We start from the raw sequence: 9,598 nt of genomic DNA on the forward strand, positions 1-9,598 counted from the left end.
CACTAACGAGGGAGGGACGGGAGTGTAACGGAGCTCACGTGGGAAAACACCCCAGGTGTGTGAGAAGGCCAGGCAACCGAGAAAGGGCCGAAGTGGCGGCACGTAGTACTATGTTTAATAGCTCCCTGAATTCTGACTTCTAGAAGTCATAGGCAGGGATTCCTGTTCTTAGTCACAGATCATGGGACTCTAAGGACTAAAATATCAGACTCCAGCCCAAGCTCAGTCCTACCTGAATCATCTAAGACTACTAACAGGCTACTCTGCCCAGAGAACTCCTATTCATTCCTCAAAGCCCAGTACTAAAAGCCCCTCTTAGAAGGTATCCCTGTTTCTCTTCTCTGATCCCCGAAGCCCACTGAGGCTGAAGTGGGTCTACCTTGCCTTGCTTACTAGAAATGGGACAAAGAGGGGCTCTAGGGAAAATAAACGTGTGTGACCCTCACTCTGTGATTCAGATGCTCAGATGCTCAGGCCTATGGTTCAGGGTAGATAGTGGCAAGCAGGGATTTATCTGAGGACACCCTGGAAGAGGAAGGCCCTTAGGAATTGCCTTAACTCACACACATAACTGCCAAGACTCTAAGCATCTCCAGTTGCCTTGGCTTTACCACGGAACACCATAACCTCCACCCCCATTTACGGGCACTTCCTGTATGCTTGGCTCATGCCATCTCATTTAATTCTTCTGACAATACACCAATAGACACATGAGAAAAGAGGCTCAGACTGGTCAGGTCTCTTCCCCAAGATCACACATGATAAATACCGAGGAGTTTTCAGGGCATCGGTGAACTCCACCACCTGCCCCTGGTCAGCTTCAGCCACACGTGGCCACCCCGGGCTGGGAGGAACAGAGCCTGAAGCAGAACCCCACCTCCCACCACCAAGGACCTGTGGGGCTGAAGCATTCTATTGTTCTGGAAAGTGCAAATACCGTAAATACACACTTTGTCCCTAATGACATCACTTTAAAATGTTTAAAGTAAAAACACCCATGAGGAGAAGTGGACAGGACCACAGTGGTGCCGGAGACTGGACCTCAGGAAGGGAAAGACCAAATTGATAAAACAAGGATCTTGAGGGGAATAATGCAATAGCAAGCCTGATCAAATCTACATACACTTGGTACCCAATAAAAAAATGCACATTCTGTCCAAATGCTCAGAGCCATCACCCAAATGAACCACGTGTTAGGCAGTAAAGGATAGCTCACCAACATTCAGACTCCACTCAAGAGACACAATGCAGAAAGTTATAAGTCAATGACAACATTTAGCTCTTCGAATCCACATAGTTGAAAGTGTTAAAGCAAGTAGTGAATTAAAGATAAAGCATATGTTAGAACTGAATGATGGAGACCCTTGCAGATTAGAACTGGGAGGTTGCCACCAAAAATGTGCTCAGAAGTTGTTTAAAGTCTTAAGTGCACTTGTGGAGAGAGATCACCGAGTATGAATAAAACAAGCAGCCAAAGAAGTACCCAGAGGGAAATGTGTAGCCTTATATGAATTTGAGGAAAATAGCTAAACGCAGTTACACTTTCATCTCAATCCTCTACAGAGAGAAAAAATAAAGTCAAGGGAAGTCAGGGGAAACATTAAGGAAATCAGAACTGAATACATGGGGAAGTACAGTAACAATGACAACAAAATAATATAAAAAGCTGGATCTTTGAGAACACCCACAAGAGAAACAGAAGGCCTAAATACGCATTAGGGCTGACAGGAGGCCCAACTATTTATACAAAGGAAATATATTAAAAGATGGATGTATACCATGTACATACACCTTTATACCACTAAATCTAGAGAATCAAATTAAAAAATCTAAGAATAAGGACCAAAATCAAAGGCAGTCATAAAGTGAATAATCTTAGAAAATACTGAAATGATAATCAAAATTCTATTCCCCCATACAAGGCACCTTCCAAGTTGGTTTTTCAGATGGGTTTTGCTAAATCTTCCAGAAAGAGATTATTTCCGTCTTTCTTTATCAACTACATAAAAAAGGAGCAAATACTCCAACCATCGAAGAACAACCCAAGAGGGAAAAAATAGGCACATCTCACTTGTGTGTCCAGAAGTAGAAAGGCTAAAAATATAAGGAAAGCAAATCTAGCATCTCCTTAAAAGAGGGGGATGTTATGCCTCCATAGGAAAGGAGTTACAGAACGCAAGGATGGCTTAATGGTTGAACATCTCAAATTAGAGTGAGAATAAACTGCTACCTTGACAGGATCTAATAAATTGAAGATGCACATAACCTTGAGTTAACAAGTCCATTCATAGGAATGTATCTTACAGAGACTTTTAAAGAGACTCGTAGGTGTGCCCAAGGAAATACGTACAGGTGCATCCAATGTGAGATTGTTTCTTTTTTTAAATGCATGTACCATGTACAATACATTTTCATTATAAACTAAAGAAATTTAAAAATGGGAATACATTCATCAGCAGGAGAGGGAATAAGGAATTGAGTATGGACACACAACAGAATACTACCCAACAGTGAACAGGAAGCAATTCGAACTATGCACCACAACATGAGATGAATCTCAGAATTACGCTGAGCAAAACAAGCAAACCGCAGGGAGAAAAAGGCCCGTGTACTTCCGTTATAGAACATTTTAAGGCATATAAAGCAAACATAGGTTAGCTAGGGATAAACACATGCCAGCAAATATATAAAAACTCATCTATATGCCAATGCCAAAGCAATCCACAGGTTCAGTAAATCCCTATCAAAATCCCAAAGATCTTTTTCTGTGGAAATGGCAATATCAAACTCATGGACTTGCAAGGGGCTCAGAGGAGATAACACAACCTGGAAATGTAACAACCAAGTTGGGAGACTCACAATTCCTGATTTCCAAATGTGCAGTAATCAAAACACTGTGATACTGCCATAAGGTTAGATATACAGATCAATGAGACAGAACTGAGAGTCCAGAAATAAATCCATGCATCGAGGACCCATTGATTTTTGACAGGGGTGTCAAGAGCATTCGATAAAGCATTGTCTTTTCCAACAAGTGAGCTGGGACAATGGGAAATCCACGTGCAAGAGTGAAATTGGACCCTTGCCCCTCATACCATCTATGAAAAATTAACTCAAAATGGATCAAAGATGTAAAGATACAAGCCAAAACTGTAAAACTCTTTGAAAAACTCACCGATGAACAAATTCAGGGTAATTGTTCCCTTTGAGCAGGAGGCGAGGAAATGCATTCAGCCAAGGGCACACAGGTAACTTCAACCACATGTGTTTTGCTTTTTAAGTTGGGTGTTAAGGACATGGTTCCATTATATCATGATCTTGTATATCTGGAATAATAAATCTATCCATGGGAAAAGGGAGAATTATCTCCCCAAAGCATTTTGATGAAAAAAAAACATTAACTGTTCCGTAACTTGATAAATTAACTTGGTAATGCTGAAACTTCAGAAGAAAAATTGGCAACATTTTTCTGTAAAAAACGAGATATCAATATTTTAGGCTTTGCAGGCCAGAAAGTGTCTGTGGCAGCTAGTCAGCTGCGCTATGGTTTACAAGCAGTCATAGACAAAATGAATGGGTTTGCTGTGTTCCAATAAAAGTTTATTTATAAAGACAGGTGATGGGCTGCATGTGGCCTACAGGCCACAGTTAGCCAATCCCTGATTTAAAATCATGTCCACTGAATTCAGAAATGAGGTCAGGAATGTCGATTATCACAACACTCACTTCTCATAATACTAGAGCCCCCGGCCAACGTGGTAAGACAAGAATGGGGTACACGGTAACTATGTTTACTGGGGTGAGCATTTTGCAATGTATATAATTGCTGAATCTCTGTGTTGTACACCTGAAGTTAATATAATATTGTATGTCCACTATTCTCAAAAACAAACAAACTTTCTTTTTGGCCAAAGATTTGAGTGCCTCCCTAGACAACTCACAAGAATCATCGTAAATTGTACTCAAAAGAATAAGAATACCCAACAGAAAGCCAGTTACAAAGCTACCATAAAAAGTCACTGGCCTATTTCTGAAGTTGGTACAGCTTCTAAGAGCATTTGCAGCTACACATGGCTCTGATCCAATTTCTTATCAACCACTCAGCACCCTCATATTGAGACCTTTATGACTGTATACCCCCAGGCCAGAAGAAATGTAATTTTCCATATAAAAGAGAAGTTCACCAGCCTCCTGCACTTTGCATTTGAACCTCCAACTCTCTCTCTTGGCAAAATCAGGCGAGTTCACTGGCTCTTCTTGACCTTTTGTGATAAGGCAGCGTTCTCTGCCTGGGTTACAATTGCTTGCCTGAGAGAAGGGATTTTTGTGAGTCTTCTTTTATTTTTTTAATCCCTAGGGAATGCAAATGCATTTATTACCTGGCATAAGTTATCTGTGAAATATATGTCTCAGCAAAGAAGCAACAAGCAAGGAAATAATAACAACAAGAAGTTATCCTTTGTACTAGTGGGTGAAAAAAAGGAGATGAAAGATAGGCAATCTTCATATTTCTCAAAGTATCTCCACACCAGACACCTTTTATTTACAAAGGGAAAAATAGGAACTTTATGATGGAGAAACCTGGCCAACCAGACCTCAGCCAAGTGGTCAGAGCCAACATCCCCAGCGATGAGAGCATGTCGGTATCATCTGCCTCCTGATAAACTGCACCAAGGACACGGCATCACTTCTGTGATATTCTTGCCCCCAAAATGCACAACCTCAGTCTGATCATGAATAAACATCAGGCCAACTCAAACTGAGGGACTTTCTACCAAATAACTGACCAGTACCCTTTAGAACGTCAAGACCACAAAAGACAAAGAGTAAGAATCTATCACCGACCAGAGGGGACTTAGGAAACATGATGACTAAATACAACATGAGGTCCTAGATTGATCTAGATTGGACTAGAAAAAGGGCAGGAGAGGCAAAACTTCTTAAATGTGAATAAGGTCTGTAGGTCTGTAGATGAGTTACTAGTATTGCATCAATGTTAATTCCTGGCTGTAGAAAATGTACTATGGTTATCGCAAGATGCTAACATTAGGAGAGGTCAGGTGCTTCAAGATTGCTTTTGCTATTGAGGGTCTTTGTGGTTCCATATGAATTTTTGGATTGCTTTTCCTACTTCTGTGAAACAATGCCACTGGAATTTTGATAGAGATTGTGTTGAACCTATATATATATCACTTTGGGTAATATGGACATCTTAACAGTATTCATTTTTCCAATCCATGAGCACAGTATATCTTTCCATTTATTTGTGTCTTCTTCAAGTCTTACATTTTTCAGAGCACAGGTCTTTCACCTCCTTGGTTAAATTTATTCCTAAGGATCTTATTCTTTTTGATGCTTGTAAATGGGATGTTTTCTTCGTTTCTTTCTTTAAGTAGACCATTATTACTGTACAGAAACACAACTGATTTTTGTATTTTGGTTTTACAACCTGCAACGTTTCTGAATTCATTTATTTGTTCCAAAAATTTTTGGTAGAGTCTTTAGAGTTTTCTCTATATGGCTCCATGTCATCTGCAACCAGACAATTTTGCTTCTTCCTTTCTGATTCACATGCCTTTTCTTTTTCTTGTCTGATTGCTCTGATTAGGACTTCCAGGACTATGTTGAATAGAGGTGGTGAGAGAAGCACCTTTGTCTTGCGCCTGATCTTAGAGGAAAAGCTTTCAACTTTTCATTGTTGAGTCTGATGTTAGCTTATTGTTCAGTTTTAAGAGTCCTATATGTATTTTGGTAACAGTCCTTTCTCAGATGTGTCTTTTGCAAATATTTTCTCTCATGCATTTATCTTCATGACCATCTGTCTCATACACAAGTGACACCACATCTGGTTCTACAAAGTCTCCTTGTGCATCGAAAGGAGAAGAGAACTGGTGGAGAACCTCTGGCAGACCAGCCAGAAGTCAGAACAGAGCTGCCCAGACCACTAACCGTTAGGGCACATTCTGTTGAATGATGTGTGTGAGGACCAGCCTGGAAACGAAAATTGTCCTTTTTAAAAAATTCTCAAAAGCCATTTTCTTCCCTTGCTCAGCCTGTAGCCACCAAATTCATTAAAATCCAGAAGAAAGAGAGGAAATGAAGTGGGTGAATTCTAATTTTCTCTTTGCATTTCAATCAGGGCAAACAATGGGCGGCTGCAGTCAGAGGGCTTCAGGCAGGCTGGCCCCACCCCCCCAGTCCCCCAGACAGGGACACTGGCTGGACACCACAAAGGACTGCGTGAGGCTGCTGGTCTCTGAGCTTGTTCTCCAGCAGAGCAGCGGGCCGGCCTCCTCCCTCTCTGGCCCTTTTGAAAGGGGCTCTGGCTGAATGAGCTTCCTGAATAGTCAACTTTGATGTCTTGGGGCCCCGCTGATGGTTCCCCAGTTCTGGGATGACCGAGTTGGCTTAACCCCCTCCCTGCCACCCTGGGAGCTCTCACGCGGGACACTGGGAGGAATGTGGCAGAGAGCGGGGAGCACCTGTAAGATGCATCCTATCCTGGGAGTCCACTCACTGCATCAACCCCGACGAGCTCTGTCTCTGCTGTGACTTCCTACAACCAAAGCCCCCACAGGCTTCTAACCCACGAGACCCACAGTGGGCGGCCCCACACTTCATGCACCAGGATGGCTCACTTAAGGAAATATATTCAGGGCCCTCCCACACCACTGGTGGGATTGAAATTGGTACAGCTTCACTGGAACATGTCGGAAGTTCCTCAAAAGGTTGAATATAGAATTACCGTGTAACCCAGCAATTCCACTCCTACGCACTGACCCCGGAGAATGGAAAACATGTTTATACAAAAACTGGTACATTAATGTGTATACAGCATGATTCACCATAGCCCAGTTGTAGAAACAACACAAATGTCCATCAATGCCAAGTGGATACACAAACAGTGGTCCAGCCACACACCGGAATATTACACAGTCATGAAAGGGAGATGGCCCTGACGTGTGCTGCAATGTGGATGGCCCCTGAACACACAGTGTGTGGCCCCATTTCTGTGAAATGCCCAGAGCAGGCAAACCCACAGACAGAAAGTGGATTTATGGTTCTCAGGGGCTGTAGTGGGGGAGACAGGGAGTGGCAGCTGACGGGGCTGGGTTTTCCTTCGGGGATGTTATGGCATTAGATAGCGATGCTCATCACACAACTCTGAATGTATGAAACCTACTGAATTGCATACTTCAAAGTGGTGGATTTTACGTTATCTTGATTAAAAATACATTTTTAAACCTCAGTGTCTCCCAAGGCAAGCTCCTCACTCCAAGCCCTCCGCCACCCCCTCTATCTGACCCAACCTCTCAGCTTCGCCCACGCTGTTCCCTCTGCCTGGAACACGGCTCCCTTCCCTGTCTGGCTCCTGTATCTCCCACTCACCCTTCAGCTTCCAGCTCCAACTTCTCCCAGAAGTCTCCTGGGATCCCCACCAGGTCCGTCCCCCTTAAAACATCCTCCTCGGTCCCTGTCCTCAGCGTTGATCACAGATGTGACTTTATATTTCAGTGTGTGGTTATTTATTGAGCATTGGTTTCCCTCCACTAGATTGTGGGGTCCCGAGCGGCAGGGATCTGGTCTCTGTTGGTCGCTGCTGGGTTCCAAGCCCTTAAATGACCCTGATCTGCAGAGAAGAAAGGGCGGCCGCGAGTGAGCACCACCCCAGCGGTGTCCGGAACCGGACACAGTCTCCCGCCACCAGGCTCTATGTTCTCATCTTGAACCCTTCATCCTCTGCCTCCCACGTTCATTTTTTTTTCTAAAATTGAAGTTAATATTCCACCAGGATAAAAGCAACCCCCACTTGTGGCCCAGGATTTTTTTATATATATATATATAATCTAATGTTTAGCCTTTTGTGTTTTTTTTTAAGAGGGAAGAAAAAAACTAATTACATCTTTGAGGGAGGAGAATCATAAATCACAGCACTACAATGAGAGCAGGGGGGACTCAGGCTAGGCCCACAAGCCGGCGACAACTTTTTATCTCATTACAGTTTAATTAAGAATTATGTTTGAGCATCTTCTGTTTCATTATCATCTGGCCCAGCTGACTTCTAATCTTTTTCTACCCAGCGTACAGGAGGGTCTGGTCCAAGATGCACACTAATGAATTTACAATTCTCTCTTTGGGGAACTTTAATAAAATTAGCCTGCACAGAAGATGAACACAGATATGGTAAACTTCTGGAAGGAACATTTGCTTTCAATTACAGGGGTTCTGGAGTAAAGGGCCAAGGGGGCCCCCAGGGGGACTGTGGAAGCAGCAAGAAGGATTTTGGGAGGCTCGGCTGTGTAGTGTGGGCCACGCTTCACTCCCCTGGCAGAGGAAGTTCTGTCTTCATGAGTTTCCCTGTGGCTATTGAGCACCTGCTGTATACTAGGTCCCAGGCTGGGTGTCCCAGATACAGTGAGGCACCTTTGGGGGAGCAGCAGCTGAGAAAAATCCTCAGTCATCTACAAGTAATTGTATAATCTGTCTGTGAGAATTTCTCCAAAGGGAAGCACAGGAAGGTGTAGGAATTGAACAGGGGGCTCAAATTGGATGGTGACACCAGGGGAGGCTTCCTGGAGGTGGTGACATTTAAGCTGCGACCAAAAGGATGAGCAGGGAGTTGGCTTTGGCTGGGAGAGGAGGGGGTGAAAGGTCCTCCAGGAGGTGGCCTGGGGAAAGGCCTGTGGGATGGAAGGGGCTTGGTGCACCTGAGGAATCTGGGGGTGGGGAGTGTCACGTGGAATAAAACCCAAGAGGGGGAGGCCAAGGAAGGAAGGCTTGGAGACCCACACTGAGGAGTTCGTCCCAAGCACACTGGGGACCCTGGAAGATGCTTCAGTCACTGTTGAATCAGTGGGCACATTCCGCATCCCAGCCACAGCCCCAGTCTCACCTCAACACACCAAAGGCTGCTGATTTGCACAACCCCAGCTCTGCCTGTGGGGTTTCCTCTGGCTGCAAGAGAAAGCTCAGCCCTGCAGGGTGCTGGAGATACACTGGCCCCCTACTGAATCTCACCACTCATTCACAAGGACAGCAGGATGTGGTAGATAAATTCCTCCCCTCCACCGTCCCCTGGGTGGGAAAACTCAGGTTGTGCCTGTCTTCAGGGGCTTCGGTGCGACTGAGCCCCGTCCACCCACAGGTATCACCTATGAATGCACTCTGCATATTGCCTTCCTTCCCAGGGACTCCTGGGATCACATCCCATATCAACGACTTGCCCCCAAATCCTTGTTTCAAGGTCTCCTTCTAGGGAACCCAAACCAAGATAAATAGTAATTAGTGGCTCAAACAAGGTATCTGGAAGGGAGTGATTCTGGGCTGACTGGCACATCCATGACCATTGGGGTCCTTCCCACAAGGCTTTTTCTCTCTTCACATGTATCAGAGTCCCCTCAGGATCCAAAGCAGCTGCCAGAGCCCCAACCATCATGCCTACATTCCAGGCAGCAGGAAGAAGAAAGGGCAAAGGACAAAATGATGCAGTTTCCACCTGAATCAGCTTCCTTTAAAGGAATCTCCCTAGAAATCCTACACAGAATCCCTTCTAGGATCTCACAGGCCAGAATATAGTCACACAGTCACCTCTAGTTGC

Source organism: Manis pentadactyla, chromosome 12, assembly GCF_030020395.1.
Source record: "Manis pentadactyla isolate mManPen7 chromosome 12, mManPen7.hap1, whole genome shotgun sequence".
Taxonomy (NCBI): Eukaryota; Metazoa; Chordata; class Mammalia; order Pholidota; family Manidae; genus Manis; species Manis pentadactyla.